This window comes from Centroberyx gerrardi, chromosome 10, assembly GCF_048128805.1.
Source record: "Centroberyx gerrardi isolate f3 chromosome 10, fCenGer3.hap1.cur.20231027, whole genome shotgun sequence".
In the NCBI taxonomy this organism is placed as follows: Eukaryota; Metazoa; Chordata; class Actinopteri; order Beryciformes; family Berycidae; genus Centroberyx; species Centroberyx gerrardi.
The window spans coordinates 24463828-24491182 of record NC_136006.1 but is presented as its reverse complement, the minus strand read 5'-3'; the positions used below and the strand labels follow the sequence as shown (position 1 = coordinate 24491182).

The window sequence follows — 27355 nt, the reverse complement described above, 5'->3', positions numbered from 1 at the left end:
TCGGGGAGGCTGCAAACTTATCACAGCATGCATTTGTGTCCCTGCCGTCGCTGAACAGCGCAAATGTAGGGGAGAGAAAAGACTGCTGCCTTGCTCCCGGTGAGCACAACGGCTGAGGGCGTCAATGATAATAGAGGGCAGAGAAATAGGCCCATTTGGTGGCCGGTTTTCAAAGGGCCCTGCAGTAGGCACAGGCTAAGCCGTGTATAAAAGGCCTCCCTGCCGCCGCCGCCTCAATTGCTTACGGCCATACCACTCTGAACACGCCCGATCTCGTCCGATCTCGGAAGCTAAGCAGGGTCGGGCCTGGTTAGTACTTGGATGGGAGACCGCCTGGGAATACCAGGTGCTGTAAGCTTTTTCATCTTTCTAGGCAGCAGAGGGCGCTGCTCCCTCTCCGGGGGAGACAGGGGGCCTCGAACAACAGTGCTGGCCAGCGGCAGTGCAGTCACTTTTGCAGAGGAAGTACAAGGACGACATCACGTCCCGTGTGCCAGCAACAGCTGGCTTTCCCTCGGGGAGGCTGCAAACTTATCACAGCATGCATTTGTGTCCCTGCCGTCACTGAACAGCGCAAATGTAGGTGAGAGAAAAGACTGCGGCCTTGCTCCCGGTGAGCACAACGGCTGAGGGCGTCAATGATAATAGAGGGCAGAGAAATAGGCCCATTTGGTGGCCGCTTTTCAAAGGGCCCTGCAGTAGGCACAGGCTAAGCCGTGTATAAAAGGCCTCCCTGCCGCCGCCGCCTCAATTGCTTACGGCCATTCCACTCTGAACAAGCCCGATCTCGTCCGATCTCGGAAGCTAAGCAGGGTCGGGCCTGGTTAGTACTTGGATGGGAGACCGCCTGGGAATACCAGGTGCTGTAAGCTTTTTCATCTTTCTAGGCAGCAGAGGGCGCTGCTCCCTCTCCGGGGGAGACAGGGGGCCTCGAACAACAGTGCTGGCCAGCGGCAGTGCAGTCACTTTTGCAGAGGAAGTACAAGGACGACATCACGTCCCGTGTGCCAGCAACAGCTGGCTTTCCCTCGGGGAGGCTGCAAACTTATCACAGCATGCATTTGTGTCCCTGCCGTCACTGAACAGCGCAAATGTAGGTGAGAGAAAAGACTGCGGCCTTGCTCCCGGTGAGCACAACGGCTGAGGGCGTCAATGATAATAGAGGGCAGAGAAATAGGCCCATTTGGTGGCCGCTTTTCAAAGGGCCCTGCAGTAGGCACAGGCTAAGCCGTGTATAAAAGGCCTCCCTGCCGCCGCCGCCTCAATTGCTTACGGCCATTCCACTCTGAACACGCCCGATCTCGTCCGATCTCGGAAGCTAAGCAGGGTCGGGCCTGGTTAGTACTTGGATGGGAGACCGCCTGGGAATACCAGGTGCTGTAAGCTTTTTCATCTTTCTAGGCAGCATAGGGCGCTGCTCCCTCTCCGGGGGAGACAGGGGGCCTCGAACAACAGTGCTGGCCAGCGGCAGTGCAGTCACTTTTGCAGAGGAAGTACAAGGACGACATCACGTCCCGTGTGCCAGCAACAGCTGGCTTTCCCTCGGGGAGGCTGCAAACTTATCACAGCATGCATTTGTGTCCCTGCCGTCGCTGAACAGCGCAAATGTAGGGGAGAGAAAAGACTGCGGCCTTGCTCCCGGTGAGCACAAAGGCTGAGGGCGTCAATGATAATAGAGGGCAGAGAAATAGGCCCATTTGGTGGCCGGTTTTCAAAGGGCCCTGCAGTAGGCACAGGCTAAGCCGTGTATAAAAGGCCTCCCTGCCGCCGCCGCCTCAATTGCTTACGGCCATACCACTCTGAACACGCCCGATCTCGTCCGATCTCGGAAGCTAAGCAGGGTCGGGCCTGGTTAGTACTTGGATGGGAGACCGCCTGGGAATACCAGGTGCTGTAAGCTTTTTCATCTTTCTAGGCAGCAGAGGGCGCTGCTCCCTCTCCGGGGGAGACAGGGGGCCTCGAACAACAGTGCTGGCCAGCGGCAGTGCAGTCACTTTTGCAGAGGAAGTACAAGGACGACATCACGTCCCGTGTGCCAGCAACAGCTGGCTTTCCCTCGGGGAGGCTGCAAACTTATCACAGCATGCATTTGTGTCCCTGCCGTCGCTGAACAGCGCAAATGTAGGGGAGAGAAAAGACTGCGGCCTTGCTCCCGGTGAGCACAAAGGCTGAGGGCGTCAATGATAATAGAGGGCAGAGAAATAGGCCCATTTGGTGGCCGGTTTTCAAAGGGCCCTGCAGTAGGCACAGGCTAAGCCGTGTATAAAAGGCCTCCCTGCCGCCGCCGCCTCAATTGCTTACGGCCATACCACTCTGAACACGCCCGATCTCGTCCGATCTCGGAAGCTAAGCAGGGTCGGGCCTGGTTAGTACTTGGATGGGAGACCGCCTGGGAATACCAGGTGCTGTAAGCTTTTTCATCTTTCTAGGCAGCAGAGGGCGCTGCTCCCTCTCCGGGGGAGACAGGGGGCCTCCAACAACAGTGCTGGCCAGCTGCAGTGCAGTCACTTTTGCAGAGGAAGTACAAGGACGACATCACGTCCCGTGTGCCAGCAACAGCTGGCTTTCCCTCGGGGAGCCTGCAAACTTATCACAGCATGCATTTGTGTCCCTGCCGTCGCTGAACAGCGCAAATGTAGGGGAGAGAAAAGACTGCGGCCTTGCTCCCGGTGAGCACAACGGCTGAGGGCGTCAATGATAATAGAGGGCAGAGAAATAGGCCCATTTGGTGGCCGGTTTTCAAAAGGCCCTGCAGTAGGCACAGGCTAAGCCGTGTATAAAAGGCCTCCCTGCCGCCGCCGCCTCAATTGCTTACGGCCATACCACTCTGAACACGCCCGATCTCGTCCGATCTCGGAAGCTAAGCAGGGTCGGGCCTGGTTAGTACTTGGATGGGAGACCGCCTGGGAATACCAGGTGCTGTAAGCTTTTTCATCTTTCTAGGCAGCAGAGGGCGCTGCTCCCTCTCCGGGGGAGACAGGGGGCCTCGAACAACAGTGCTGGCCAGCGGCAGTGCAGTCACTTTTGCAGAGGAAGTACAAGGACGACATCACGTCCCGTGTGCCAGCAACAGCTGGCTTTCCCTCGGGGAGCCTGCAAACTTATCACAGCATGCATTTGTGTCCCTGCCGTCGCTGAACAGCGCAAATGTAGGGGAGAGAAAAGACTGCGGCCTTGCTCCCGGTGAGCACAACGGCTGAGGGCGTCAATGATAATAGAGGGCAGAGAAATAGGCCCATTTGGTGGCCGGTTTTCAAAGGGCCCTGCAGTAGGCACAGGCTAAGCCGTGTATAAAAGGCCTCCCTGCCGCCTCCGCCTCAATTGCTTACGGCCATACCACTCTGAACACGCCCGATCTCGTCCGATCTCGGAAGCTAAGCAGGGTCGGGCCTGGTTAGTACTTGGATGGGAGACCGCCTGGGAATACCAGGTGCTGTAAGCTTTTTCATCTTTCGAGGCAGCAGAGGGCGCTGCTCCCTCTCCGGGGGAGACAGGGGGCCTCGAACAACAGTGCTGGCCAGCGGCAGTGCAGTCACTTTTGCAGAGGAAGCACAAGGACGACATCACGTCCCGTGTGCCAGCAACAGCTGGCTTTCCCTCGGGGAGGCTGCAAACTTATCACAGCATGCATTTGTGTCCCTGCCGTCGCTGAACAGCGCAAATGTAGGGGAGAGAAAAGACTGCGGCCTTGCTCCCGGTGAGCACAACGGCTGAGGGCGTCAATGATAATAGAGGGCAGAGAAATAGGCCCATTTGGTGGCCGGTTTTCAAAGGGCCCTGCAGTAGGCACAGGCTAAGCCGTGTATAAAAGGCCTCCCTGCCGCTGCTGCCTCAATTGCTTACGGCCATACCACTCTGAACACGCCCGATCTCGTCCGATCTCGGAAGCTAAGCAGGGTCGGGCCTGGTTAGTACTTGGATGGGAGACCGCCTGGGAATACCAGGTGCTGTAAGCTTTTTCATCTTTCTAGGCAGCAGAGGGCGCTGCTCCCTCTCCGGGGGAGACAGGGGGCCTCCAACAACAGTGCTGGCCAGCGGCAGTGCAGTCACTTTTGCAGAGGAAGTACAAGGACGACATCACGTCCCGTGTGCCAGCAACAGCTGGCTTTCCCTCGGGGAGGCTGCAAACTTATCACAGCATGCATTTGTGTCCCTGCCGTCGCTGAACAGCGCAAATGTAGGGGAGAGAAAAGACTGCGGCCTTGCTCCCGGTGAGCACAACGGCTGAGGGCGTCAATGATAATAGAGGGCAGAGAAATAGGCCCATTTGGTGGCCGGTTTTCAAAGGGCCCTGCAGTAGGCACAGGCTAAGCCGTGTATAAAAGGCCTCCCTGCCGCCGCCGCCTCAATTGCTTACGGCCATACCACTCTGAACACGCCCGATCTCGTCCGATCTCGGAAGCTAAGCAGGGTCGGGCCTGGTTAGTACTTGGATGGGAGACCGCCTGGGAATACCAGGTGCTGTAAGCTTTTTCATCTTTCTAGGCAGCAGAGGGCGCTGCTCCCTCTCCGGGGGAGACAGGGGGCCTCCAACAACAGTGCTGGCCAGCTGCAGTGCAGTCACTTTTGCAGAGGAAGTACAAGGACGACATCACGTCCCGTGTGCCAGCAACAGCTGGCTTTCCCTCGGGGAGCCTGCAAACTTATCACAGCATGCATTTGTGTCCCTGCCGTCGCTGAACAGCGCAAATGTAGGGGAGAGAAAAGACTGCGGCCTTGCTCCCGGTGAGCACAACGGCTGAGGGCGTCAATGATAATAGAGGGCAGAGAAATAGGCCCATTTGGTGGCCGGTTTTCAAAAGGCCCTGCAGTAGGCACAGGCTAAGCCGTGTATAAAAGGCCTCCCTGCCGCCGCCGCCTCAATTGCTTACGGCCATACCACTCTGAACACGCCCGATCTCGTCCGATCTCGGAAGCTAAGCAGGGTCGGGCCTGGTTAGTACTTGGATGGGAGACCGCCTGGGAATACCAGGTGCTGTAAGCTTTTTCATCTTTCTAGGCAGCAGAGGGCGCTGCTCCCTCTCCGGGGGAGACAGGGGGCCTCGAACAACAGTGCTGGCCAGCGGCAGTGCAGTCACTTTTGCAGAGGAAGTACAAGGACGACATCACGTCCCGTGTGCCAGCAACAGCTGGCTTTCCCTCGGGGAGCCTGCAAACTTATCACAGCATGCATTTGTGTCCCTGCCGTCGCTGAACAGCGCAAATGTAGGGGAGAGAAAAGACTGCGGCCTTGCTCCCGGTGAGCACAACGGCTGAGGGCGTCAATGATAATAGAGGGCAGAGAAATAGGCCCATTTGGTGGCCGGTTTTCAAAGGGCCCTGCAGTAGGCACAGGCTAAGCCGTGTATAAAAGGCCTCCCTGCCGCCGCCGCCTCAATTGCTTACGGCCATACCACTCTGAACACGCCCGATCTCGTCCGATCTCGGAAGCTAAGCAGGGTCGGGCCTGGTTAGTACTTGGATGGGAGACCGCCTGGGAATACCAGGTGCTGTAAGCTTTTTCATCTTTCTAGGCAGCAGAGGGCGCTGCTCCCTCTCCGGGGGAGACAGGGGGCCTCCAACAACAGTGCTGGCCAGCGGCAGTGCAGTCACTTTTGCAGAGGAAGTACAAGGACAACATCACGTCCCGTGTGCCAGCAACAGCTGGCTTTCCCTCGGGGAGGCTGCAAACTTATCACAGCATGCATTTGTGTCCCTGCCGTCGCTGAACAGCGCAAATGTAGGGGAGAGAAAAGACTGCGGCCTTGCTCCCGGTGAGCACAACGGCTGAGGGCGTCAATGATAATAGAGGGCAGAGAAATAGGCCCATTTGGTGGCCGGTTTTCAAAGGGCCCTGCAGTAGGCACAGGCTAAGCCGTGTATAAAAGGCCTCCCTGCCGCCGCCGCCTCAATTGCTTACGACCATACCACTCTGAACACGCCCGATCTCGTCCGATCTCGGAAGCTAAGCAGGGTCGGGCCTGGTTAGTACTTGGATGGGAGACCGCTTGGGAATACCAGGTGCTGTAAGCTCTTTCATCTTTCTAGGCAGCAGAGGGCGCTGCTCCCTCTCCGGGGGAGACAGGGGGCCTCCAACAACAGTGCTGGCCAGCGGCAGTGCAGTCACTTTTGCAGAGGAAGTACAAGGACGACATCACGTCCCGTGTGCCAGCAACAGCTGGCTTTCCCTCGGGGAGGCTGCAAACTTATCACAGCATGCATTTGTGTCCCTGCCGTCGCTGAACAGCGCAAATGTAGGGGAGAGAAAAGACTGCGGCCTTGCTCCCGGTGAGCACAACGGCTGAGGGCGTCAATGATAATAGAGGGCAGAGAAATAGGCCCATTTGGTGGCCGGTTTTCAAAGGGCCCTGCAGTAGGCACAGGCTAAGCCGTGTATAAAAGGCCTCCCTGCCGCCGCTGCGTCAATTGCTTACGGCCATACCACTCTGAACACGCCCGATCTCGTCCGATCTCGGAAGCTAAGCAGGGTCGGGCCTGGTTAGTACTTGGATGGGAGACCGCCTGGGAATACCAGGTGCTGTAAGCTTTTTCATCTTTCTAGGCAGCAGAGGGCGCTGCTCCCTCTCCGGGGGAGACAGGGGGCCTCGAACAACAGTGCTGGCCAGCGGCAGTGCAGTCACTTTTGCAGAGGAAGTACAAGGACGACATCACGTCCCGTGTGCCAGCAACAGCTGGCTTTCCCTCGGGGAGGCTGCAAACTTATCACAGCATGCATTTGTGTCCCTGCCGTCGCTGAACAGCGCAAATGTAGGGGAGAGAAAAGACTGCGGCCTTGCTCCCGGTGAGCACAACGGCTGAGGGCGTCAATGATAATAGAGGGCAGAGAAATAGGCCCATTTGGTGGCCGGTTTTCAAAGGGCCCTGCAGTAGGCACAGGCTAAGCCGTGTATAAAAGGCCTCCCTGCCGCCGCTGCGTCAATTGCTTACGGCCATACCACTCTGAACACGCCCGATCTCGTCCGATCTCGGAAGCTAAGCAGGGTCGGGCCTGGTTAGTACTTGGATGGGAGACCGCCTGGGAATACCAGGTGCTGTAAGCTTTTTCATCTTTCTAGGCAGCAGAGGGCGCTGCTCCCTCTCCGGGGGAGACAGGGGGCCTCCAACAACAGTGCTGGCCAGCGGCAGTGCAGTCACTTTTGCAGAGGAAGTACAAGGACGACATCACGTCCCGTGTGCCAGCAACAGCTGGCTTTCCCTCGGGGAGGCTGCAAACTTATCACAGCATGCATTTGTGTCCCTGCCGTCGCTGAACAGCGCAAATGTAGGGGAGAGAAAAGACTGCGGCCTTGCTCCCGGTGAGCACAACGGCTGAGGGCGTCAATGATAATAGAGGGCAGAGAAATAGGCCCATTTGGTGGCCGGTTTTCAAAGGGCCCTGCAGTAGGCACAGGCTAAGCCGTGTATAAAAGGCCTCCCTGCCGCCGCCGCCTCAATTGCTTACGGCCATACCACTCTGAACACGCCCGATCTCGTCCGATCTCGGAAGCTATGCAGGGTCGGGCCTGGTTAGTACTTGGATGGGAGACCGCCTGGGAATACCAGGTGCTGTAAGCTTTTTCATCTTTCTAGGCAGCAGAGGGCGCTGCTCCCTCTCCGGGGGAGACAGGGGGCCTCCAACAACAGTGCTGGCCAGCGGCAGTGCAGTCACTTTTGCAGAGGAAGTACAAGGACGACATCACGTCCCGTGTGCCAGCAACAGCTGGCTTTCCCTCGGGGAGGCTGCAAACTTATCACAGCATGCATTTGTGTCCCTGCCGTCGCTGAACAGCGCAAATGTAGGGGAGAGAAAAGACTGCGGCCTTGCTCCCGGTGAGCACAACGGCTGAGGGCGTCAATGATAATAGAGGGCAGAGAAATAGGCCCATTTGGTGGCCGGTTTTCAAAGGGCCCTGCAGTAGGCACAGGCTAAGCCGTGTATAAAAGGCCTCCCTGCCGCCTCCGCCTCAATTGCTTACGGCCATACCACTCTGAACACGCCCGATCTCGTCCGATCTCGGAAGCTAAGCAGGGTCGGGCCTGGTTAGTACTTGGATGGGAGACCGCCTGGGAATACCAGGTGCTGTAAGCTTTTTCATCTTTCTAGGCAGCAGAGGGCGCTGCTCCCTCTCCGGGGGAGACAGGGGGCCTCCAACAACAGTGCTGGCCAGCGGCAGTGCAGTCACTTTTGCAGAGGAAGTACAAGGACGACATCACGTCCCGTGTGCCAGCAACAGCTGGCTTTCCCTCGGGGAGGCTGCAAACTTATCACAGCATGCATTTGTGTCCCTGCCGTCGCTGAACAGCGCAAATGTAGGGGAGAGAAAAGACTGCGGCCTTGCTCCCGGTGAGCACAACGGCTGAGGGCGTCAATGATAATAGAGGGCAGAGAAATAGGCCCATTTGGTGGCCGGTTTTCAAAGGGCCCTGCAGTAGGCACAGGCTAAGCCGTGTATAAAAGGCCTCCCTGCCGCCGCCGCCTCAATTGCTTACGGCCATACCACTCTGAACACGCCCGATCTCGTCCGATCTCGGAAGCTAAGCAGGGTCGGGCCTGGTTAGTACTTGGATGGGAGACCGCCTGGGAATACCAGGTGCTGTAAGCTTTTTCATCTTTCTAGGCAGCAGAGGGCGCTGCTCCCTCTCCGGGGGAGACAGGGGGCCTCCAACAACAGTGCTGGCCAGCGGCAGTGCAGTCACTTTTGCAGAGGAAGTACAAGGACGACATCACGTCCCGTGTGCCAGCAACAGCTGGCTTTCCCTCGGGGAGGCTGCAAACTTATCACAGCATGCATTTGTGTCCCTGCCGTCGCTGAACAGCGCAAATGTAGGGGAGAGAAAAGACTGCGGCCTTGCTCCCGGTGAGCACAACGGCTGAGGGCGTCAATGATAATAGAGGGCAGAGAAATAGGCCCATTTGGTGGCCGGTTTTCAAAGGGCCCTGCAGTAGGCACAGGCTAAGCCGTGTATAAAAGGCCTCCCTGCCGCCGCCGCCTCAATTCCTTACGGCCATACCACTCTGAACACGCCCGATCTCGTCCGATCTCGGAAGCTAAGCAGGGTCGGGCCTGGTTAGTACTTGGATGGGAGACCGCCTGGGAATACCAGGTGCTGTAAGCTTTTTCATCTTTCTAGGCAGCAGAGGGCGCTGCTCCCTCTCCGGGGGAGACAGGGGGCCTCCAACAACAGTGCTGGCCAGCTGCAGTGCAGTCACTTTTGCAGAGGAAGTACAAGGACGACATCACGTCCCGTGTGCCAGCAACAGCTGGCTTTCCCTCGGGGAGCCTGCAAACTTATCACAGCATGCATTTGTGTCCCTGCCGTCGCTGAACAGCGCAAATGTAGGGGAGAGAAAAGACTGCGGCCTTGCTCCCGGTGAGCACAACGGCTGAGGGCGTCAATGATAATAGAGGGCAGAGAAATAGGCCCATTTGGTGGCCGGTTTTCAAAAGGCCCTGCAGTAGGCACAGGCTAAGCCGTGTATAAAAGGCCTCCCTGCCGCCGCCGCCTCAATTGCTTACGGCCATACCACTCTGAACACGCCCGATCTCGTCCGATCTCGGAAGCTAAGCAGGGTCGGGCCTGGTTAGTACTTGGATGGGAGACCGCCTGGGAATACCAGGTGCTGTAAGCTTTTTCATCTTTCTAGGCAGCAGAGGGCGCTGCTCCCTCTCCGGGGGAGACAGGGGGCCTCCAACAACAGTGCTGGCCAGCGGCAGTGCAGTCACTTTTGCAGAGGAAGTACAAGGACGACATCACGTCCCGTGTGCCAGCAACAGCTGGCTTTCCCTCGGGGAGGCTGCAAACTTATCACAGCATGCATTTGTGTCCCTGCCGTCGCTGAACAGCGCAAATGTAGGGGAGAGAAAAGACTGCGGCCTTGCTCCCGGTGAGCACAACGGCTGAGGGCGTCAATGATAATAGAGGGCAGAGAAATAGGCCCATTTGGTGGCCGGTTTTCAAAGGGCCCTGCAGTAGGCACAGGCTAAGCCGTGTATAAAAGGCCTCCCTGCCGCCTCCGCCTCAATTGCTTACGGCCATACCACTCTGAACACGCCCGATCTCGTCCGATCTCGGAAGCTAAGCAGGGTCGGGCCTGGTTAGTACTTGGATGGGAGACCGCCTGGGAATACCAGGTGCTGTAAGCTTTTTCATCTTTCTAGGCAGCAGAGGGCGCTGCTCCCTCTCCGGGGGAGACAGGGGGCCTCCAACAACAGTGCTGGCCAGCGGCAGTGCAGTCACTTTTGCAGAGGAAGTACAAGGACGACATCACGTCCCGTGTGCCAGCAACAGCTGGCTTTCCCTCGGGGAGGCTGCAAACTTATCACAGCATGCATTTGTGTCCCTGCCGTCGCTGAACAGCGCAAATGTAGGGGAGAGAAAAGACTGCGGCCTTGCTCCCGGTGAGCACAACGGCTGAGGGCGTCAATGATAATAGAGGGCAGAGAAATAGGCCCATTTGGTGGCCGGTTTTCAAAGGGCCCTGCAGTAGGCACAGGCTAAGCCGTGTATAAAAGGCCTCCCTGCCGCCGCCGCCTCAATTGCTTACGGCCATACCACTCTGAACACGCCCGATCTCGTCCGATCTCGGAAGCTAAGCAGGGTCGGGCCTGGTTAGTACTTGGATGGGAGACCGCCTGGGAATACCAGGTGCTGTAAGCTTTTTCATCTTTCTAGGCAGCAGAGGGCGCTGCTCCCTCTCCGGGGGAGACAGGGGGCCTCGAACAACAGTGCTGGCCAGCGGCAGTGCAGTCACTTTTGCAGAGGAAGTACAAGGACGACATCACGTCCCGTGTGCCAGCAACAGCTGGCTTTCCCTCGGGGAGGCTGCAAACTTATCACAGCATGCATTTGTGTCCCTGCCGTCGCTGAACAGCGCAAATGTAGGGGAGAGAAAAGACTGCGGCCTTGCTCCCGGTGAGCACAACGGCTGAGGGCGTCAATGATAATAGAGGGCAGAGAAATAGGCCCATTTGGTGGCCGTTTTTCAAAGGGCCCTGCAGTAGGCACAGGCTAAGCCGTGTATAAAAGGCCTCCCTGCCGCCGCCGCCTCAATTGCTTACGGCCATACCACTCTGAACACGCCCGATCTCGGAAGCTAAGCAGGGTCCGGTCTGGTTAGTACTTGGATGGGAGACCGCCTGGGAATACCAGGTGCTGTAAGCTTTTTCATCTTTCTAGGCAGCAGAGGGCGCTGCTCCCTCTCCGGGGGAGACAGGGGGCCTCCAACAACAGTGCTGGCCAGCGGCAGTGCAGTCACTTTTGCAGAGGAAGTACAAGGACGACATCACGTCCCGTGTGCCAGCAACAGCTGGCTTTCCCTCGGGGAGGCTGCAAACTTATCACAGCATGCATTTGTGTCCCTGCCGTCGCTGAACAGCGCAAATGTAGGGGAGAGAAAAGACTGCGGCCTTGCTCCCGGTGAGCACAACGGCTGAGGGCGTCAATGATAATAGAGGGCAGAGAAATAGGCCCATTTGGTGGCCGGTTTTCAAAGGGCCCTGCAGTAGGCACAGGCTAAGCCGTGTATAAAAGGCCTCCCTGCCGCCTCCGCCTCAATTGCTTACGGCCATACCACTCTGAACACGCCCGATCTCGTCCGATCTCGGAAGCTAAGCAGGGTCGGGCCTGGTTAGTACTTGGATGGGAGACCGCCTGGGAATACCAGGTGCTGTAAGCTTTTTCATCTTTCTAGGCAGCAGAGGGCGCTGCTCCCTCTCCGGGGGAGACAGGGGGCCTCCAACAACAGTGCTGGCCAGCGGCAGTGCAGTCACTTTTGCAGAGGAAGTACAAGGACGACATCACGTCCCGTGTGCCAGCAACAGCTGGCTTTCCCTCGGGGAGGCTGCAAACTTATCACAGCATGCATTTGTGTCCCTGCCGTCGCTGAACAGCGCAAATGTAGGGGAGAGAAAAGACTGCGGCCTTGCTCCCGGTGAGCACAACGGCTGAGGGCGTCAATGATAATAGAGGGCAGAGAAATAGGCCCATTTGGTGGCCGGTTTTCAAAGGGCCCTGCAGTAGGCACAGGCTAAGCCGTGTATAAAAGGCCTCCCTGCCGCCTCCGCCTCAATTGCTTACGGCCATACCACTCTGAACACGCCCGATCTCGTCCGATCTCGGAAGCTAAGCAGGGTCGGGCCTGGTTAGTACTTGGATGGGAGACCGCCTGGGAATACCAGGTGCTGTAAGCTTTTTCATCTTTCTAGGCAGCAGAGGGCGCTGCTCCCTCTCCGGGGGAGACAGGGGGCCTCCAACAACAGTGCTGGCCAGCGGCAGTGCAGTCACTTTTGCAGAGGAAGTACAAGGACGACATCACGTCCCGTGTGCCAGCAACAGCTGGCTTTCCCTCGGGGAGGCTGCAAACTTATCACAGCATGCATTTGTGTCCCTGCCGTCGCTGAACAGCGCAAATGTAGGGGAGAGAAAAGACTGCGGCCTTGCTCCCGGTGAGCACAACGGCTGAGGGCGTCAATGATAATAGAGGGCAGAGAAATAGGCCCATTTGGTGGCCGGTTTTCAAAGGGCCCTGCAGTAGGCACAGGCTAAGCCGTGTATAAAAGGCCTCCCTGCCGCCGCCGCCTCAATTGCTTACGGCCATACCACTCTGAACACGCCCGATCTCGTCCGATCTCGGAAGCTAAGCAGGGTCGGGCCTGGTTAGTACTTGGATGGGAGACCGCCTGGGAATACCAGGTGCTGTAAGCTTTTTCATCTTTCTAGGCAGCAGAGGGCGCTGCTCCCTCTCCGGGGGAGACAGGGGGCCTCCAACAACAGTGCTGGCCAGCGGCAGTGCAGTCACTTTTGCAGAGGAAGTACAAGGACGACATCACGTCCCGTGTGCCAGCAACAGCTGGCTTTCCCTCGGGGAGGCTGCAAACTTATCACAGCATGCATTTGTGTCCCTGCCGTCGCTGAACAGCGCAAATGTAGGGGAGAGAAAAGACTGCGGCCTTGCTCCCGGTGAGCACAACGGCTGAGGGCGTCAATGATAATAGAGGGCAGAGAAATAGGCCCATTTGGTGGCCGGTTTTCAAAGGGCCCTGCAGTAGGCACAGGCTAAGCCGTGTATAAAAGGCCTCCCTGCCGCCGCCGCCTCAATTGCTTACGGCCATACCACTCTGAACACGCCCGATCTCGTCCGATCTCGGAAGCTAAGCAGGGTCGGGCCTGGTTAGTACTTGGATGGGAGACCGCCTGGGAATACCAGGTGCTGTAAGCTTTTTCATCTTTCTAGGCAGCAGAGGGCGCTGCTCCCTCTCCGGGGGAGACAGGGGGCCTCGAACAACAGTGCTGGCCAGCGGCAGTGCAGTCACTTTTGCAGAGGAAGTACAAGGACGACATCACGTCCCGTGTGCCAGCAACAGCTGGCTTTCCCTCGGGGAGGCTGCAAACTTATCACAGCATGCATTTGTGTCCCTGCCGTCGCTGAACAGCGCAAATGTAGGGGAGAGAAAAGACTGCGGCCTTGCTCCCGGTGAGCACAACGGCTGAGGGCGTCAATGATAATAGAGGGCAGAGAAATAGGCCCATTTGGTGGCCGGTTTTCAAAGGGCCCTGCAGTAGGCACAGGCTAAGCCGTGTATAAAAGGCCTCCCTGCCGCCGCCGCCTCAATTGCTTACGGCCATACCACTCTGAACACGCCCGATCTCGTCCGATCTCGGAAGCTAAGCAGGGTCGGGCCTGGTTAGTACTTGGATGGGAGACCGCCTGGGAATACCAGGTGCTGTAAGCTTTTTCATCTTTCTAGGCAGCAGAGGGCGCTGCTCCCTCTCCGGGGGAGACAGGGGGCCTCCAACAACAGTGCTGGCCAGCGGCAGTGCAGTCACTTTTGCAGAGGAAGTACAAGGACGACATCACGTCCCGTGTGCCAGCAACAGCTGGCTTTCCCTCGGGGAGGCTGCAAACTTATCACAGCATGCATTTGTGTCCCTGCCGTCGCTGAACAGCGCAAATGTAGGGGAGAGAAAAGACTGCGGCCTTGCTCCCGGTGAGCACAACGGCTGAGGGCGTCAATGATAATAGAGGGCAGAGAAATAGGCCCATTTGGTGGCCGGTTTTCAAAGGGCCCTGCAGTAGGCACAGGCTAAGCCGTGTATAAAAGGCCTCCCTGCCGCCGCCGCCTCAATTGCTTACGGCCATACCACTCTGAACACGCCCGATCTCGTCCGATCTCGGAAGCTAAGCAGGGTCGGGCCTGGTTAGTACTTGGATGGGAGACCGCCTGGGAATACCAGGTGCTGTAAGCTTTTTCATCTTTCTAGGCAGCAGAGGGCGCTGCTCCCTCTCCGGGGGAGACAGGGGGCCTCCAACAACAGTGCTGGCCAGCGGCAGTGCAGTCACTTTTGCAGAGGAAGTACAAGGACGACATCACGTCCCGTGTGCCAGCAACAGCTGGCTTTCCCTCGGGGAGGCTGCAAACTTATCACAGCATGCATTTGTGTCCTTGCCGTCGCTGAACAGCGCAAATGTAGGGGAGAGAAAAGACTGCGGCCTTGCTCCCGGTGAGCACAACGGCTGAGGGCGTCAATGATAATAGAGGGCAGAGAAATAGGCCCATTTGGTGGCCGGTTTTCAAAGGGCCCTGCAGTAGGCACAGGCTAAGCCGTGTATAAAAGGCCTCCCTGCCGCCGCCGCCTCAATTGCTTACGGCCATACCACTCTGAACACGCCCGATCTCGTCCGATCTCGGAAGCTAAGCAGGGTCGGGCCTGGTTAGTACTTGGATGGGAGACCGCCTGGGAATACCAGGTGCTGTAAGCTTTTTCATCTTTCTAGGCAGCAGAGGGCGCTGCTCCCTCTCCGGGGGAGACAGGGGGCCTCCAACAACAGTGCTGGCCAGCGGCAGTGCAGTCACTTTTGCAGAGGAAGTACAAGGACGACATCACGTCCCGTGTGCCAGCAACAGCTGGCTTTCCCTCGGGGAGGCTGCAAACTTATCACAGCATGCATTTGTGTCCCTGCCGTCGCTGAACAGCGCAAATGTAGGGGAGAGAAAAGACTGCGGCCTTGCTCCCGGTGAGCACAACGGCTGAGGGCGTCAATGATAATAGAGGGCAGAGAAATATGCCCATTTGGTGGCCGGTTTTCAAAGGGCCCTGCAGTAGGCACAGGCTAAGCCGTGTATAAAAGGCGTCCCTGCCACCGCCGCCTCAATTGCTTACGGCCATACCACTCTGAACACGCCCGATCTCGTCCGATCTCGGAAGCTAAGCAGGGTCGGGCCTGGTTAGTACTTGGATGGGAGACCGCCTGGGAATACCAGGTGCTGTAAGCTTTTTCATCTTTCTAGGCAGCAGAGGGCGCTGCTCCCTCTCCGGGGGAGACAGGGGGCCTCCAACAACAGTGCTGGCCAGCGGCAGTGCAGTCACTTTTGCAGAGGAAGTACAAGGACGACATCACGTCCCGTGTGCCAGCAACAGCTGGCTTTCCCTCGGGGAGGCTGCAAACTTATCACAGCATGCATTTGTGTCCCTGCCGTCGCTGAACAGCGCAAATGTAGGGGAGAGAAAAGACTGCGGCCTTGCTCCCGGTGAGCACAACGGCTGAGGGCGTCAATGATAATAGAGGGCAGAGAAATAGGCCCATTTGGTGGCCGGTTTTCAAAGGGCCCTGCAGTAGGCACAGGCTAAGCCGTGTATAAAAGGCCTCCCTGCCGCCGCCGCCTCAATTGCTTACGGCCATACCACTCTGAACACGCCCGATCTCGTCCGATCTCGGAAGCTAAGCAGGGTCGGGCCTGGTTAGTACTTGGATGGGAGACCGCCTGGGAATACCAGGTGCTGTAAGCTTTTTCATCTTTCTAGGCAGCAGAGGGCGCTGCTCCCTCTCCGGGGGAGACAGGGGGCCTCGAACAACAGTGCTGGCCAGCGGCAGTGCAGTCACTTTTGCAGAGGAAGTACAAGGACGACATCACGTCCCGTGTGCCAGCAACAGCTGGCTTTCCCTCGGGGAGGCTGCAAACTTATCACAGCATGCATTTGTGTCCCTGCCGTCGCTGAACAGCGCAAATGTAGGGGAGAGAAAAGACTGCGGCCTTGCTCCCGGTGAGCACAACGGCTGAGGGCGTCAATGATAATAGAGGGCAGAGAAATAGGCCCATTTGGTGGCCGGTTTTCAAAGGGCCCTGCAGTAGGCACAGGCTAAGCCGTGTATAAAAGGCCTCCCTGCCGCCGCCGCCTCAATTGCTTACGGCCATACCGCTCTGAACACGCCCGATCTCGTCCGATCTCGGAAGCTAAGCAGGGTCGGGCCTGGTTAGTACTTGGATGGGAGACCGCCTGGGAATACCAGGTGCTGTAAGCTTTTTCATCTTTCTAGGCAGCAGAGGGCGCTGCTCCCTCTCCGGGGGAGACAGGGGGCCTCCAACAACAGTGCTGGCCAGCGGCAGTGCAGTCACTTTTGCAGAGGAAGTACAAGGACGACATCACGTCCCGTGTGCCAGCAACAGCTGGCTTTCCCTCGGGGAGGCTGCAAACTTATCACAGCATGCATTTGTGTCCCTGCCGTCGCTGAACAGCGCAAATGTAGGGGAGAGAAAAGACTGCGGCCTTGCTCCCGGTGAGCACAACAGCTGAGGGCGTCAATGATAATAGAGGGCAGAGAAATAGGCCCATTTGGTGGCCGGTTTTCAAAGGGCCCTGCAGTAGGCACAGGCTAAGCCGTGTATAAAAGGCCTCCCTGCCGCCGCCGCCTCAATTGCTTACGGCCATACCGCTCTGAACACGCCCGATCTCGTCCGATCTCGGAAGCTAAGCAGGGTCGGGCCTGGTTAGTACTTGGATGGGAGACCGCCTGGGAATACCAGGTGCTGTAAGCTTTTTCATCTTTCTAGGCAGCAGAGGGCGCTGCTCCCTCTCCGGGGGAGACAGGGGGCCTCCAACAACAGTGCTGGCCAGCGGCAGTGCAGTCACTTTTGCAGAGGAAGTACAAGGACGACATCACGTCCCGTGTGCCAGCAACAGCTGGCTTTCCCTCGGGGAGGCTGCAAACTTATCACAGCATGCATTTGTGTCCCTGCCGTCGCTGAACAGCGCAAATGTAGGGGAGAGAAAAGACTGCGGCCTTGCTCCCGGTGAGCACAACGGCTGAGGGCGTCAATGATAATAGAGGGCAGAGAAATAGGCCCATTTGGTGGCCGGTTTTCAAAGGGCCCTGCAGTAGGCACAGGCTAAGCCGTGTATAAAAGGCCTCCCTGCCGCCGCCGCCTCAATTGCTTACGGCCATACCACTCTGAACACGCCCGATCTCGTCCGATCTCGGAAGCTAAGCAGGGTCGGGCCTGGTTAGTACTTGGATGGGAGACCGCCTGGGAATACCAGGTGCTGTAAGCTTTTTCATCTTTCTAGGCAGCAGAGGGCGCTGCTCCCTCTCCGGGGGAGACAGGGGGCCTCCAACAACAGTGCTGGCCAGCGGCAGTGCAGTCACTTTTGCAGAGGAAGTACAAGGACGACATCACGTCCCGTGTGCCAGCAACAGCTGGCTTTCCCTCGGGGAGGCTGCAAACTCATCACAGCATGCATTTGTGTCCCTGCCGTCGCTGAACAGCGCAAATGTAGGGGAGAGAAAAGACTGCGGCCTTGCTCCCGGTGAGCACAACGGCTGAGGGCGTCAATGATAATAGAGGGCAGAGAAATAGGCCCATTTGGTGGCCGGTTTTCAAAGGGCCCTGCAGTAGGCACAGGCTAAGCCGTGTATAAAAGGCCTCCCTGCCGCCGCCGCCTCAATTGCTTACGGCCATACCACTCTGAACACGCCCGATCTCGTCCGATCTCGGAAGCTAAGCAGGGTCGGGCCTGGTTAGTACTTGGATGGGAGACCGCCTGGGAATACCAGGTGCTGTAAGCTTTTTCATCTTTCTAGGCAGCAGAGGGCGCTGCTCCCTCTCCGGGGGAGACAGGGGGCCTCCAACAACAGTGCTGGCCAGCGGCAGTGCAGTCACTTTTGCAGAGGAAGTACAAGGACGACATCACGTCCCGTGTGCCAGCAACAGCTGGCTTTCCCTCGGGGAGGCTGCAAACTTATCACAGCATGCATTTGTGTCCCTGCCGTCGCTGAACAGCGCAAATGTAGGGGAGAGAAAAGACTGCGGCCTTGCTCCCGGTGAGCACAACGGCTGAGGGCGTCAATGATAATAGAGGGCAGAGAAATAGGCCCATTTGGTGGCCGGTTTTCAAAGGGCCCTGCAGTAGGCACAGGCTAAGCCGTGTATAAAAGGCCTCCCTGCCGCCGCCGCCTCAATTGCTTACGGCCATACCACTCTGAACACGCCCGATCTCGTCCGATCTCGGAAGCTAAGCAGGGTCGGGCCTGGTTAATACTTGGATGGGAGACCGCCTGGGAATACCAGGTGCTGTAAGCTTTTTCATCTTTCTAGGCAGCAGAGGGCGCTGCTCCCTCTCCGGGGGAGACAGGGGGCCTCCAACAACAGTGCTGGCCAGCGGCAGTGCAGTCACTTTTGCAGAGGAAGTACAAGGACGACATCACGTCCCGTGTGCCAGCAACAGCTGGCTTTCCCTCGGGGAGGCTGCAAACTTATCACAGCATGCATTTGTGTCCCTGCCGTCGCTGAACAGCGCAAATGTAGGGGAGAGAAAAGACTGCGGCCTTGCTCCCGGTGAGCACAACGGCTGAGGGCGTCAATGATAATAGAGGGCAGAGAAATAGGCCCATTTGGTGGCCGGTTTTCAAAGGGCCCTGCAGTAGGCACAGGCTAAGCCGTGTATAAAAGGCCTCCCTGCCGCCGCCGCCTCAATTGCTTACGGCCATACCACTCTGAACACGCCCGATCTCGTCCGATCTCGGAAGCTAAGCAGGGTCGGGCCTGGTTAGTACTTGGATGGGAGACCGCCTGGGAATACCAGGTGCTGTAAGCTTTTTCATCTTTCTAGGCAGCAGAGGGCGCTGCTCCCTCTCCGGGGGAGACAGGGGGCCTCGAACAACAGTGCTGGCCAGCGGCAGTGCAGTCACTTTTGCAGAGGAAGTACAAGGACGACATCACGTCCCGTGTGCCAGCAACAGCTGGCTTTCCCTCGGGGAGGCTGCAAACTTATCACAGCATGCATTTGTGTCCCTGCCGTCGCTGAACAGCGCAAATGTAGGGGAGAGAAAAGACTGCGGCCTTGCTCCCGGTGAGCACAACGGCTGAGGGCGTCAATGATAATAGAGGGCAGAGAAATAGGCCCATTTGGTGGCCGGTTTTCAAAGGGCCCTGCAGTAGGCACAGGCTAAGCCGTGTATAAAAGGCCTCCCTGCCGCCGCCGCCTCAATTGCTTACGGCCATGCCACTCTGAACACGCCCGATCTCGTCCGATCTCGGAAGCTAAGCAGGGTCGGGCCTGGTTAATACTTGGATGGGAGACCGCCTGGGAATACCAGGTGCTGTAAGCTTTTTCATCTTTCTAGGCAGCAGAGGGCGCTGCTCCCTCTCCGGGGGAGACAGGGGGCCTCCAACAACAGTGCTGGCCAGCGGCAGTGCAGTCACTTTTGCAGAGGAAGTACAAGGACGACATCACGTCCCGTGTGCCAGCAACAGCTGGCTTTCCCTCGGGGAGGCTGCAAACTTATCACAGCATGCATTTGTGTCCCTGCCGTCGCTGAACAGCGCAAATGTAGGGGAGAGAAAAGACTGCGGCCTTGCTCCCGGTGAGCACAACGGCTGAGGGCGTCAATGATAATAGAGGGCAGAGAAATAGGCCCATTTGGTGGCCGGTTTTCAAAGGGCCCTGCAGTAGGCACAGGCTAAGCCGTGTATAAAAGGCCTCCCTGCCGCCGCCGCCTCAATTGCTTACGGCCATACCACTCTGAACACGCCCGATCTCGTCCGATCTCGGAAGCTAAGTAGGGTCGGGCCTGGTTAGTACTTGGATGGGAGACCGCCTGGGAATACCAGGTGCTGTAAGCTTTTTCATCTTTCTCGGCAGCAGAGGGCGCTGCTCCCTCTCCGGGGGAGACAGGGGGCCTCGAACAACAGTGCTGGCCAGCGGCAGTGCAGTCACTTTTGCAGAGGAAGTACAAGGACGACATCACGTCCCGTGTGCCAGCAACAGCTGGCTTTCCCTCGGGGAGGCTGCAAACTTATCACAGCATGCATTTGTGTCCCTGCCGTCGCTGAACAGCGCAAATGTAGGGGAGAGAAAAGACTGCGGCCTTGCTCCCGGTGAGCACAACGGCTGAGGGCGTCAATGATAATAGAGGGCAGAGAAATAGGCCCATTTGGTGGCCGGTTTTCAAAGGGCCCTGCAGTAGGCACAGGCTAAGCCGTGTATAAAAGGCCTCCCTGCCGCCGCCGCCTCAATTGCTTACGGCCATACCACTCTGAACACGCCCGATCTCGTCCGATCTCGGAAGCTAAGCAGGGTCGGGCCTGGTTAGTACTTGGATGGGAGACCGCCTGGGAATACCAGGTGCTGTAAGCTTTTTCATCTTTCTAGGCAGCAGAGGGCGCTGCTCCCTCTCCGGGGGAGACAGGGGGCCTCGAACAACAGTGCTGGCCAGCGGCAGTGCAGTCACTTTTGCAGAGGAAGTACAAGGACGACATCACGTCCCGTGTGCCAGCAACAGCTGGCTTTCCCTCGGGGAGGCTGCAAACTTATCACAGCATGCATTTGTGTCCCTGCCGTCGCTGAACAGCGCAAATGTAGGGGAGAGAAAAGACTGCGGCCTTGCTCCCGGTGAGCACAACGGCTGAGGGCGTCAATGATAATAGAGGGCAGAGAAATAGGCCCATTTGGTGGCCGGTTTTCAAAGGGCCCTGCAGTAGGCACAGGCTAAGCCGTGTATAAAAGGCCTCCCTGCCGCCGCCGCCTCAATTGCTTACGGCCATACCACTCTGAACACGCCCGATCTCGTCCGATCTCGGAAGCTAAGCAGGGTCGGGCCTGGTTAGTACTTGGATGGGAGACCGCCTGGGAATACCAGGTGCTGTAAGCTTTTTCATCTTTCTAGGCAGCAGAGGGCGCTGCTCCCTCTCCGGGGGAGACAGGGGGCCTCCAACAACAGTGCTGGCCAGCGGCAGTGCAGTCACTTTTGCAGAGGAAGTACAAGGACGACATCACGTCCCGTGTGCCAGCAACAGCTGGCTTTCCCTCGGGGAGGCTGCAAACTTATCACAGCATGCATTTGTGTCCCTGCCGTCGCTGAACAGCGCAAATGTAGGGGAGAGAAAAGACTGCGGCCTTGCTCCCGGTGAGCACAACGGCTGAGGGCGTCAATGATAATAGAGGGCAGAGAAATAGGCCCATTTGGTGGCCGGTTTTCAAAGGGCCCTGCAGTAGGCACAGGCTAAGCCGTGTATAAAAGGCCTCCCTGCCGCCGCCGCCTCAATTGCTTACGGCCATACCACTCTGAACACGCCCGATCTCGTCCGATCTCGGAAGCTAAGCAGGGTCGGGCCTGGTTAGTACTTGGATGGGAGACCGCCTGGGAATACCAGGTGCTGTAAGCTTTTTCATCTTTCTAGGCAGCAGAGGGCGCTGCTCCCTCTCCGGGGGAGACAGGGGGCCTCCAACAACAGTGCTGGCCAGCGGCAGTGCAGTCACTTTTGCAGAGGAAGTACAAGGACGACATCACGTCCCGTGTGCCAGCAACAGCTGGCTTTCCCTCGGGGAGGCTGCAAACTTATCACAGCATGCATTTGTGTCCCTGCCGTCGCTGAACAGCGCAAATGTAGGGGAGAGAAAAGACTGCGGCCTTGCTCCCGGTGAGCACAACGGCTGAGGGCGTCAATGATAATAGAGGGCAGAGAAATAGGCCCATTTGGTGGCCGGTTTTCAAAGGGCCCTGCAGTAGGCACAGGCTAAGCCGTGTATAAAAGGCCTCCCTGCCGCCGCCGCCTCAATTGCTTACGGCCATACCACTCTGAACACGCCCGATCTCGTCCGATCTCGGAAGCTAAGCAGGGTCGGGCCTGGTTAGTACTTGGATGGGAGACCGCCTGGGAATACCAGGTGCTGTAAGCTTTTTCATCTTTCTAGGCAGCAGAGGGCGCTGCTCCCTCTCCGGGGGAGACAGGGGGCCTCCAACAACAGTGCTGGCCAGCGGCAGTGCAGTCACTTTTGCAGAGGAAGTACAAGGACGACATCACGTCCCGTGTGCCAGCAACAGCTGGCTTTCCCTCGGGGAGGCTGCAAACTTATCACAGCATGCATTTGTGTCCCTGCCGTCGCTGAACAGCGCAAATGTAGGGGAGAGAAAAGACTGCGGCCTTGCTCCCGGTGAGCACAACGGCTGAGGGCGTCAATGATAATAGAGGGCAGAGAAATAGGCCCATTTGGTGGCCGGTTTTCAAAGGGCCCTGCAGTAGGCACAGGCTAAGCCGTGTATAAAAGGCCTCCCTGCCGCCGCCGCCTCAATTGCTTACGGCCATACCACTCTGAACACGCCCGATCTCGTCCGATCTCGGAAGCTAAGCAGGGTCGGGCCTGGTTAGTACTTGGATGGGAGACCGCCTGGGAATACCAGGTGCTGTAAGCTTTTTCATCTTTCTAGGCAGCAGAGGGCGCTGCTCCCTCTCCGGGGGAGACAGGGGGCCTCCAACAACAGTGCTGGCCAGCGGCAGTGCAGTCACTTTTGCAGAGGAAGTACAAGGACGACATCACGTCCCGTGTGCCAGCAACAGCTGGCTTTCCCTCGGGGAGGCTGCAAACTTATCACAGCATGCATTTGTGTCCCTGCCGTCGCTGAACAGCGCAAATGTAGGGGAGAGAAAAGACTGCGGCCTTGCTCCCGGTGAGCACAACGGCTGAGGGCGTCAATGATAATAGAGGGCAGAGAAATAGGCCCATTTGGTGGCCGGTTTTCAAAGGGCCCTGCAGTAGGCACAGGCTAAGCCGTGTATAAAAGGCCTCCCTGCCGCCGCCGCCTCAATTGCTTACGGCCATACCACTCTGAACACGCCCGATCTCGTCCGATCTCGGAAGCTAAGCAGGGTCGGGCCTGGTTAGTACTTGGATGGGAGACCGCCTGGGAATACCAGGTGCTGTAAGCTTTTTCATCTTTCTAGGCAGCAGAGGGCGCTGCTCCCTCTCCGGGGGAGACAGGGGGCCTCCAACAACAGTGCTGGCCAGCGGCAGTGCAGTCACTTTTGCAGAGGAAGTACAAGGACGACATCACGTCCCGTGTGCCAGCAACAGCTGGCTTTCCCTCGGGGAGGCTGCAAACTTATCACAGCATGCATTTGTGTCCCTGCCGTCGCTGAACAGCGCAAATGTAGGGGAGAGAAAAGACTGCGGCCTTGCTCCCGGTGAGCACAACGGCTGAGGGCGTCAATGATAATAGAGGGCAGAGAAATAGGCCCATTTGGTGGCCGGTTTTCAAAGGGCCCTGCAGTAGGCACAGGCTAAGCCGTGTATAAAAGGCCTCCCTGCCGCCGCCGCCTCAATTGCTTACGGCCATACCACTCTGAACACGCCCGATCTCGTCCGATCTCGGAAGCTAAGCAGGGTCGGGCCTGGTTAGTACTTGGATGGGAGACCGCCTGGGAATACCAGGTGCTGTAAGCTTTTTCATCTTTCTAGGCAGCAGAGGGCGCTGCTCCCTCTCCGGGGGAGACAGGGGGCCTCCAACAACAGTGCTGGCCAGCGGCAGTGCAGTCACTTTTGCAGAGGAAGTACAAGGACGACATCACGTCCCGTGTGCCAGCAACAGCTGGCTTTCCCTCGGGGAGGCTGCAAACTTATCACAGCATGCATTTGTGTCCCTGCCGTCGCTGAACAGCGCAAATGTAGGGGAGAGAAAAGACTGCGGCCTTGCTCCCGGTGAGCACAACGGCTGAGGGCGTCAATGATAATAGAGGGCAGAGAAATAGGCCCATTTGGTGGCCGGTTTTCAAAGGGCCCTGCAGTAGGCACAGGCTAAGCCGTGTATAAAAGGCCTCCCTGCCGCCGCCGCCTCAATTGCTTACGGCCATACCACTCTGAACACGCCCGATCTCGTCCGATCTCGGAAGCTAAGCAGGGTCGGGCCTGGTTAGTACTTGGATGGGAGACCGCCTGGGAATAACAGGTGCTGTAAGCTTTTTCATCTTTCTAGGCAGCAGAGGGCGCTGCTCCCTCTCCGGGGGAGACAGGGGGCCTCCAACAACAGTGCTGGCCAGCGGCAGTGCAGTCACTTTTGCAGAGGAAGTACAAGGACGACATCACGTCCCGTGTGCCAGCAACAGCTGGCTTTCCCTCGGGGAGGCTGCAAACTTATCACAGCATGCATTTGTGTCCCTGCCGTCGCTGAACAGCGCAAATGTAGGGGAGAGAAAAGACTGCGGCCTTGCTCCCGGTGAGCACAACGGCTGAGGGCGTCAATGATAATAGAGGGCAGAGAAATAGGCCCATTTGGTGGCCGGTTTTCAAAGGGCCCTGCAGTAGGCACAGGCTAAGCCGTGTATAAAAGGCCTCCCTGCCGCCGCCGCCTCAATTGCTTACGGCCATACCACTCTGAACACGCCCGATCTCGTCCGATCTCGGAAGCTAAGCAGGGTCGGGCCTGGTTAGTACTTGGATGGGAGACCGCCTGGGAATACCAGGTGCTGTAAGCTTTTTCATCTTTCTAGGCAGCAGAGGGCGCTGCTCCCTCTCCGGGGGAGACAGGGGGCCTCCAACAACAGTGCTGGCCAGCGGCAGTGCAGTCACTTTTGCAGAGGAAGTACAAGGACGACATCACGTCCCGTGTGCCAGCAACAGCTGGCTTTCCCTCGGGGAGGCTGCAAACTTATCACAGCATGCATTTGTGTCCCTGCCGTCGCTGAACAGCGCAAATGTAGGGGAGAGAAAAGACTGCGGCCTTGCTCCCGGTGAGCACAACGGCTGAGGGCGTCAATGATAATAGAGGGCAGAGAAATAGGCCCATTTGGTGGCCGGTTTTCAAAGGGCCCTGCAGTAGGCACAGGCTAAGCCGTGTATAAAAGGCCTCCCTGCCGCCGCCGCCTCAATTGCTTACGGCCATACCACTCTGAACACGCCCGATCTCGTCCGATCTCGGAAGCTAAGCAGGGTCGGGCCTGGTTAGTACTTGGATGGGAGACCGCCTGGGAATACCAGGTGCTGTAAGCTTTTTCATCTTTTTAGGCAGCAGAGGGCGCTGCTCCCTCTCCGGGGGAGACAGGGGGCCTCCAACAACAGTGCTGGCCAGCGGCAGTGCAGTCACTTTTGCAGAGGAAGTACAAGGACGACATCACGTCCCGTGTGCCAGCAACAGCTGGCTTTCCCTCGGGGAGGCTGCAAACTTATCACAGCATGCATTTGTGTCCCTGCCGTCGCTGAACAGCGCAAATGTAGGGGAGAGAAAAGACTGCGGCCTTGCTCCCGGTGAGCACAACGGCTGAGGGCGTCAATGATAATAGAGGGCAGAGAAATAGGCCCATTTGGTGGCCGGTTTTCAAAGGGCCCTGCAGTAGGCACAGGCTAAGCCGTGTATAAAAGGCCTCCCTGCCGCCGCCGCCTCAATTGCTTACGGCCATACCACTCTGAACACGCCCGATCTCGTCCGATCTCGGAAGCTAAGCAGGGTCGGGCCTGGTTAGTACTTGGATGGGAGACCGCCTGGGAATACCAGGTGCTGTAAGCTTTTTCATCTTTCTAGGCAGCAGAGGGCGCTGCTCCCTCTCCGGGGGAGACAGGGGGCCTCCAACAACAGTGCTGGCCAGCGGCAGTGCAGTCACTTTTGCAGAGGAAGTACAAGGACGACATCACGTCCCGTGTGCCAGCAACAGCTGGCTTTCCCTCGGGGAGGCTGCAAACTTATCACAGCATGCATTTGTGTCCCTGCCGTCGCTGAACAGCGCAAATGTAGGGGAGAGAAAAGACTGCGGCCTTGCTCCCGGTGAGCACAACGGCTGAGGGCGTCAATGATAATAGAGGGCAGAGAAATAGGCCCATTTGGTGGCCGGTTTTCAAAGGGCCCTGCAGTAGGCACAGGCTAAGCCGTGTATAAAAGGCCTCCCTGCCGCCGCCGCCTCAATTGCTTACGGCCATACCACTCTGAACACGCCCGATCTCGTCCGATCTCGGAAGCTAAGCAGGGTCGGGCCTGGTTAGTACTTGGATGGGAGACCGCCTGGGAATACCAGGTGCTGTAAGCTTTTTCATCTTTCTAGGCAGCAGAGGGCGCTGCTCCCTCTCCGGGGGAGACAGGGGGCCTCCAACAACAGTGCTGGCCAGCGGCAGTGCAGTCACTTTTGCAGAGGAAGTACAAGGACGACATCACGTCCCGTGTGCCAGCAACAGCTGGCTTTCCCTCGGGGAGGCTGCAAACTTATCACAGCATGCATTTGTGTCCCTGCCGTCGCTGAACAGCGCAAATGTAGGGGAGAGAAAAGACTGCGGCCTTGCTCCCGGTGAGCACAACGGCTGAGGGCGTCAATGATAATAGAGGGCAGAGAAATAGGCCCATTTGGTGGCCGGTTTTCAAAGGGCCCTGCAGTAGGCACAGGCTAAGCCGTGTATAAAAGGCCTCCCTGCCGCCGCCGCCTCAATTGCTTACGGCCATACCACTCTGAACACGCCCGATCTCGTCCGATCTCGGAAGCTAAGCAGGGTCGGGCCTGGTTAGTACTTGGATGGGAGACCGCCTGGGAATACCAGGTGCTGTAAGCTTTTTCATCTTTCTAGGCAGCAGAGGGCGCTGCTCCCTCTCCGGGGGAGACAGGGGGCCTCCAACAACAGTGCTGGCCAGCGGCAGTGCAGTCACTTTTGCAGAGGAAGTACAAGGACGACATCACGTCCCGTGTGCCAGCAACAGCTGGCTTTCCCTCGGGGAGGCTGCAAACTTATCACAGCATGCATTTGTGTCCCTGCCGTCGCTGAACAGCGCAAATGTAGGGGAGAGAAAAGACTGCGGCCTTGCTCCCGGTGAGCACAACGGCTGAGGGCGTCAATGATAATAGAGGGCAGAGAAATAGGCCCATTTGGTGGCCGGTTTTCAAAGGGCCCTGCAGTAGGCACAGGCTAAGCCGTGTATAAAAGGCCTCCCTGCCGCCGCAGCCTCAATTGCTTACGGCCATACCACTCTGAACACGCCCGATCTCGTCCGATCTCGGAAGCTAAGCAGGGTCGGGCCTGGTTAGTACTTGGATGGGAGACCGCCTGGGAATACCAGGTGCTGTAAGCTTTTTCATCTTTCTAGGCAGCAGAGGGCGCTGCTCCCTCTCCGGGGGAGACAGGGGGCCTCCAACAACAGTGCTGGCCAGCGGCAGTGCAGTCACTTTTGCAGAGGAAGTACAAGGACGACATCACGTCCCGTGTGCCAGCAACAGCTGGCTTTCCCTCAGGGAGGCTGCAAACTTATCACAGCATGCATTTGTGTCCCTGCCGTCGCTGAACAGCGCAAATGTACGGGAGAGAAAAGACTGCGGCCTTGCTCCCGGTGAGCACAACGGCTGAGGGCGTC

The 27355-nt window shown here is 57.7% G+C and overlaps 52 non-coding genes and 1 pseudogene across 52 annotated transcripts; all 53 read left to right on the top strand.

The window, feature by feature from the left end:
* Positions 1-239: 239 nt before the first annotated feature.
* Positions 240-358, top strand: LOC144540773 (5S ribosomal RNA). Its single transcript, XR_013505991.1, has one exon. It is a non-coding gene; the product is annotated as a 5S ribosomal RNA (ribosomal RNA).
* A 395-nt stretch (positions 359-753) lies between these two features.
* On the top strand, positions 754-872 carry LOC144541213 (5S ribosomal RNA). The gene has a single exon (XR_013506427.1). It is a non-coding gene; the product is annotated as a 5S ribosomal RNA (ribosomal RNA).
* A 395-nt stretch (positions 873-1267) lies between these two features.
* Positions 1268-1386, top strand: LOC144540942 (5S ribosomal RNA). The gene has a single exon (XR_013506159.1). It is a non-coding gene; the product is annotated as a 5S ribosomal RNA (ribosomal RNA).
* A 395-nt stretch (positions 1387-1781) lies between these two features.
* Positions 1782-1900, top strand: LOC144540772 (5S ribosomal RNA). Its single transcript, XR_013505990.1, has one exon. It is a non-coding gene; the product is annotated as a 5S ribosomal RNA (ribosomal RNA).
* A 395-nt stretch (positions 1901-2295) lies between these two features.
* Positions 2296-2414, top strand: LOC144540771 (5S ribosomal RNA). The gene has a single exon (XR_013505989.1). It is a non-coding gene; the product is annotated as a 5S ribosomal RNA (ribosomal RNA).
* A 395-nt stretch (positions 2415-2809) lies between these two features.
* On the top strand, positions 2810-2928 carry LOC144540770 (5S ribosomal RNA). Its single transcript, XR_013505988.1, has one exon. It is a non-coding gene; the product is annotated as a 5S ribosomal RNA (ribosomal RNA).
* Positions 2929-3323: 395 nt separating this feature from the next.
* Positions 3324-3442, top strand: LOC144540769 (5S ribosomal RNA). The gene has a single exon (XR_013505987.1). It is a non-coding gene; the product is annotated as a 5S ribosomal RNA (ribosomal RNA).
* Positions 3443-3837: 395 nt separating this feature from the next.
* Positions 3838-3956, top strand: LOC144540767 (5S ribosomal RNA). Its single transcript, XR_013505986.1, has one exon. It is a non-coding gene; the product is annotated as a 5S ribosomal RNA (ribosomal RNA).
* Positions 3957-4351: 395 nt separating this feature from the next.
* Positions 4352-4470, top strand: LOC144540766 (5S ribosomal RNA). Its single transcript, XR_013505985.1, has one exon. It is a non-coding gene; the product is annotated as a 5S ribosomal RNA (ribosomal RNA).
* A 395-nt stretch (positions 4471-4865) lies between these two features.
* LOC144540764 (5S ribosomal RNA) lies at positions 4866-4984 on the top strand. The gene has a single exon (XR_013505983.1). It is a non-coding gene; the product is annotated as a 5S ribosomal RNA (ribosomal RNA).
* A 395-nt stretch (positions 4985-5379) lies between these two features.
* LOC144540763 (5S ribosomal RNA) lies at positions 5380-5498 on the top strand. Its single transcript, XR_013505982.1, has one exon. It is a non-coding gene; the product is annotated as a 5S ribosomal RNA (ribosomal RNA).
* Positions 5499-5893: 395 nt separating this feature from the next.
* Positions 5894-6012, top strand: LOC144541094 (5S ribosomal RNA). Its single transcript, XR_013506309.1, has one exon. It is a non-coding gene; the product is annotated as a 5S ribosomal RNA (ribosomal RNA).
* A 395-nt stretch (positions 6013-6407) lies between these two features.
* Positions 6408-6526, top strand: LOC144540762 (5S ribosomal RNA). The gene has a single exon (XR_013505981.1). It is a non-coding gene; the product is annotated as a 5S ribosomal RNA (ribosomal RNA).
* Positions 6527-6921: 395 nt separating this feature from the next.
* Positions 6922-7040, top strand: LOC144540761 (5S ribosomal RNA). The gene has a single exon (XR_013505980.1). It is a non-coding gene; the product is annotated as a 5S ribosomal RNA (ribosomal RNA).
* Positions 7041-7435: 395 nt separating this feature from the next.
* Positions 7436-7554, top strand: LOC144541156 (5S ribosomal RNA). The gene has a single exon (XR_013506371.1). It is a non-coding gene; the product is annotated as a 5S ribosomal RNA (ribosomal RNA).
* A 395-nt stretch (positions 7555-7949) lies between these two features.
* LOC144540760 (5S ribosomal RNA) lies at positions 7950-8068 on the top strand. The gene has a single exon (XR_013505979.1). It is a non-coding gene; the product is annotated as a 5S ribosomal RNA (ribosomal RNA).
* A 395-nt stretch (positions 8069-8463) lies between these two features.
* On the top strand, positions 8464-8582 carry LOC144540759 (5S ribosomal RNA). The gene has a single exon (XR_013505978.1). It is a non-coding gene; the product is annotated as a 5S ribosomal RNA (ribosomal RNA).
* Positions 8583-8977: 395 nt separating this feature from the next.
* On the top strand, positions 8978-9096 carry LOC144541070 (5S ribosomal RNA). Its single transcript, XR_013506285.1, has one exon. It is a non-coding gene; the product is annotated as a 5S ribosomal RNA (ribosomal RNA).
* Positions 9097-9491: 395 nt separating this feature from the next.
* LOC144540758 (5S ribosomal RNA) lies at positions 9492-9610 on the top strand. Its single transcript, XR_013505977.1, has one exon. It is a non-coding gene; the product is annotated as a 5S ribosomal RNA (ribosomal RNA).
* A 395-nt stretch (positions 9611-10005) lies between these two features.
* Positions 10006-10124, top strand: LOC144540757 (5S ribosomal RNA). The gene has a single exon (XR_013505976.1). It is a non-coding gene; the product is annotated as a 5S ribosomal RNA (ribosomal RNA).
* A 395-nt stretch (positions 10125-10519) lies between these two features.
* LOC144540756 (5S ribosomal RNA) lies at positions 10520-10638 on the top strand. Its single transcript, XR_013505975.1, has one exon. It is a non-coding gene; the product is annotated as a 5S ribosomal RNA (ribosomal RNA).
* Positions 10639-11033: 395 nt separating this feature from the next.
* LOC144541360 (5S ribosomal RNA) lies at positions 11034-11142 on the top strand (annotated as a pseudogene).
* Positions 11143-11537: 395 nt separating this feature from the next.
* LOC144540755 (5S ribosomal RNA) lies at positions 11538-11656 on the top strand. Its single transcript, XR_013505974.1, has one exon. It is a non-coding gene; the product is annotated as a 5S ribosomal RNA (ribosomal RNA).
* Positions 11657-12051: 395 nt separating this feature from the next.
* On the top strand, positions 12052-12170 carry LOC144540753 (5S ribosomal RNA). Its single transcript, XR_013505972.1, has one exon. It is a non-coding gene; the product is annotated as a 5S ribosomal RNA (ribosomal RNA).
* Positions 12171-12565: 395 nt separating this feature from the next.
* Positions 12566-12684, top strand: LOC144540751 (5S ribosomal RNA). Its single transcript, XR_013505971.1, has one exon. It is a non-coding gene; the product is annotated as a 5S ribosomal RNA (ribosomal RNA).
* Positions 12685-13079: 395 nt separating this feature from the next.
* LOC144540750 (5S ribosomal RNA) lies at positions 13080-13198 on the top strand. The gene has a single exon (XR_013505970.1). It is a non-coding gene; the product is annotated as a 5S ribosomal RNA (ribosomal RNA).
* A 395-nt stretch (positions 13199-13593) lies between these two features.
* LOC144540749 (5S ribosomal RNA) lies at positions 13594-13712 on the top strand. The gene has a single exon (XR_013505969.1). It is a non-coding gene; the product is annotated as a 5S ribosomal RNA (ribosomal RNA).
* Positions 13713-14107: 395 nt separating this feature from the next.
* Positions 14108-14226, top strand: LOC144540748 (5S ribosomal RNA). The gene has a single exon (XR_013505968.1). It is a non-coding gene; the product is annotated as a 5S ribosomal RNA (ribosomal RNA).
* Positions 14227-14621: 395 nt separating this feature from the next.
* On the top strand, positions 14622-14740 carry LOC144540747 (5S ribosomal RNA). The gene has a single exon (XR_013505967.1). It is a non-coding gene; the product is annotated as a 5S ribosomal RNA (ribosomal RNA).
* Positions 14741-15135: 395 nt separating this feature from the next.
* Positions 15136-15254, top strand: LOC144540746 (5S ribosomal RNA). Its single transcript, XR_013505966.1, has one exon. It is a non-coding gene; the product is annotated as a 5S ribosomal RNA (ribosomal RNA).
* Positions 15255-15649: 395 nt separating this feature from the next.
* Positions 15650-15768, top strand: LOC144540745 (5S ribosomal RNA). Its single transcript, XR_013505965.1, has one exon. It is a non-coding gene; the product is annotated as a 5S ribosomal RNA (ribosomal RNA).
* A 395-nt stretch (positions 15769-16163) lies between these two features.
* Positions 16164-16282, top strand: LOC144540832 (5S ribosomal RNA). The gene has a single exon (XR_013506050.1). It is a non-coding gene; the product is annotated as a 5S ribosomal RNA (ribosomal RNA).
* A 395-nt stretch (positions 16283-16677) lies between these two features.
* Positions 16678-16796, top strand: LOC144540831 (5S ribosomal RNA). Its single transcript, XR_013506049.1, has one exon. It is a non-coding gene; the product is annotated as a 5S ribosomal RNA (ribosomal RNA).
* A 395-nt stretch (positions 16797-17191) lies between these two features.
* On the top strand, positions 17192-17310 carry LOC144540744 (5S ribosomal RNA). Its single transcript, XR_013505964.1, has one exon. It is a non-coding gene; the product is annotated as a 5S ribosomal RNA (ribosomal RNA).
* Positions 17311-17705: 395 nt separating this feature from the next.
* LOC144540743 (5S ribosomal RNA) lies at positions 17706-17824 on the top strand. Its single transcript, XR_013505963.1, has one exon. It is a non-coding gene; the product is annotated as a 5S ribosomal RNA (ribosomal RNA).
* Positions 17825-18219: 395 nt separating this feature from the next.
* On the top strand, positions 18220-18338 carry LOC144541075 (5S ribosomal RNA). The gene has a single exon (XR_013506290.1). It is a non-coding gene; the product is annotated as a 5S ribosomal RNA (ribosomal RNA).
* Positions 18339-18733: 395 nt separating this feature from the next.
* LOC144540741 (5S ribosomal RNA) lies at positions 18734-18852 on the top strand. The gene has a single exon (XR_013505961.1). It is a non-coding gene; the product is annotated as a 5S ribosomal RNA (ribosomal RNA).
* Positions 18853-19247: 395 nt separating this feature from the next.
* Positions 19248-19366, top strand: LOC144541204 (5S ribosomal RNA). Its single transcript, XR_013506418.1, has one exon. It is a non-coding gene; the product is annotated as a 5S ribosomal RNA (ribosomal RNA).
* Positions 19367-19761: 395 nt separating this feature from the next.
* Positions 19762-19880, top strand: LOC144540959 (5S ribosomal RNA). Its single transcript, XR_013506176.1, has one exon. It is a non-coding gene; the product is annotated as a 5S ribosomal RNA (ribosomal RNA).
* A 395-nt stretch (positions 19881-20275) lies between these two features.
* On the top strand, positions 20276-20394 carry LOC144540740 (5S ribosomal RNA). The gene has a single exon (XR_013505960.1). It is a non-coding gene; the product is annotated as a 5S ribosomal RNA (ribosomal RNA).
* Positions 20395-20789: 395 nt separating this feature from the next.
* Positions 20790-20908, top strand: LOC144540739 (5S ribosomal RNA). The gene has a single exon (XR_013505959.1). It is a non-coding gene; the product is annotated as a 5S ribosomal RNA (ribosomal RNA).
* A 395-nt stretch (positions 20909-21303) lies between these two features.
* Positions 21304-21422, top strand: LOC144540738 (5S ribosomal RNA). The gene has a single exon (XR_013505958.1). It is a non-coding gene; the product is annotated as a 5S ribosomal RNA (ribosomal RNA).
* A 395-nt stretch (positions 21423-21817) lies between these two features.
* LOC144540737 (5S ribosomal RNA) lies at positions 21818-21936 on the top strand. Its single transcript, XR_013505957.1, has one exon. It is a non-coding gene; the product is annotated as a 5S ribosomal RNA (ribosomal RNA).
* Positions 21937-22331: 395 nt separating this feature from the next.
* Positions 22332-22450, top strand: LOC144540736 (5S ribosomal RNA). The gene has a single exon (XR_013505956.1). It is a non-coding gene; the product is annotated as a 5S ribosomal RNA (ribosomal RNA).
* A 395-nt stretch (positions 22451-22845) lies between these two features.
* On the top strand, positions 22846-22964 carry LOC144540735 (5S ribosomal RNA). The gene has a single exon (XR_013505955.1). It is a non-coding gene; the product is annotated as a 5S ribosomal RNA (ribosomal RNA).
* Positions 22965-23359: 395 nt separating this feature from the next.
* Positions 23360-23478, top strand: LOC144540734 (5S ribosomal RNA). Its single transcript, XR_013505954.1, has one exon. It is a non-coding gene; the product is annotated as a 5S ribosomal RNA (ribosomal RNA).
* Positions 23479-23873: 395 nt separating this feature from the next.
* On the top strand, positions 23874-23992 carry LOC144540960 (5S ribosomal RNA). The gene has a single exon (XR_013506177.1). It is a non-coding gene; the product is annotated as a 5S ribosomal RNA (ribosomal RNA).
* A 395-nt stretch (positions 23993-24387) lies between these two features.
* LOC144540733 (5S ribosomal RNA) lies at positions 24388-24506 on the top strand. The gene has a single exon (XR_013505953.1). It is a non-coding gene; the product is annotated as a 5S ribosomal RNA (ribosomal RNA).
* A 395-nt stretch (positions 24507-24901) lies between these two features.
* On the top strand, positions 24902-25020 carry LOC144540732 (5S ribosomal RNA). Its single transcript, XR_013505952.1, has one exon. It is a non-coding gene; the product is annotated as a 5S ribosomal RNA (ribosomal RNA).
* Positions 25021-25415: 395 nt separating this feature from the next.
* On the top strand, positions 25416-25534 carry LOC144540730 (5S ribosomal RNA). The gene has a single exon (XR_013505950.1). It is a non-coding gene; the product is annotated as a 5S ribosomal RNA (ribosomal RNA).
* Positions 25535-25929: 395 nt separating this feature from the next.
* Positions 25930-26048, top strand: LOC144540729 (5S ribosomal RNA). Its single transcript, XR_013505949.1, has one exon. It is a non-coding gene; the product is annotated as a 5S ribosomal RNA (ribosomal RNA).
* Positions 26049-26443: 395 nt separating this feature from the next.
* LOC144540728 (5S ribosomal RNA) lies at positions 26444-26562 on the top strand. The gene has a single exon (XR_013505948.1). It is a non-coding gene; the product is annotated as a 5S ribosomal RNA (ribosomal RNA).
* A 395-nt stretch (positions 26563-26957) lies between these two features.
* On the top strand, positions 26958-27076 carry LOC144540727 (5S ribosomal RNA). The gene has a single exon (XR_013505947.1). It is a non-coding gene; the product is annotated as a 5S ribosomal RNA (ribosomal RNA).
* The last annotated feature ends 279 nt before the right edge of the window (positions 27077-27355 follow it).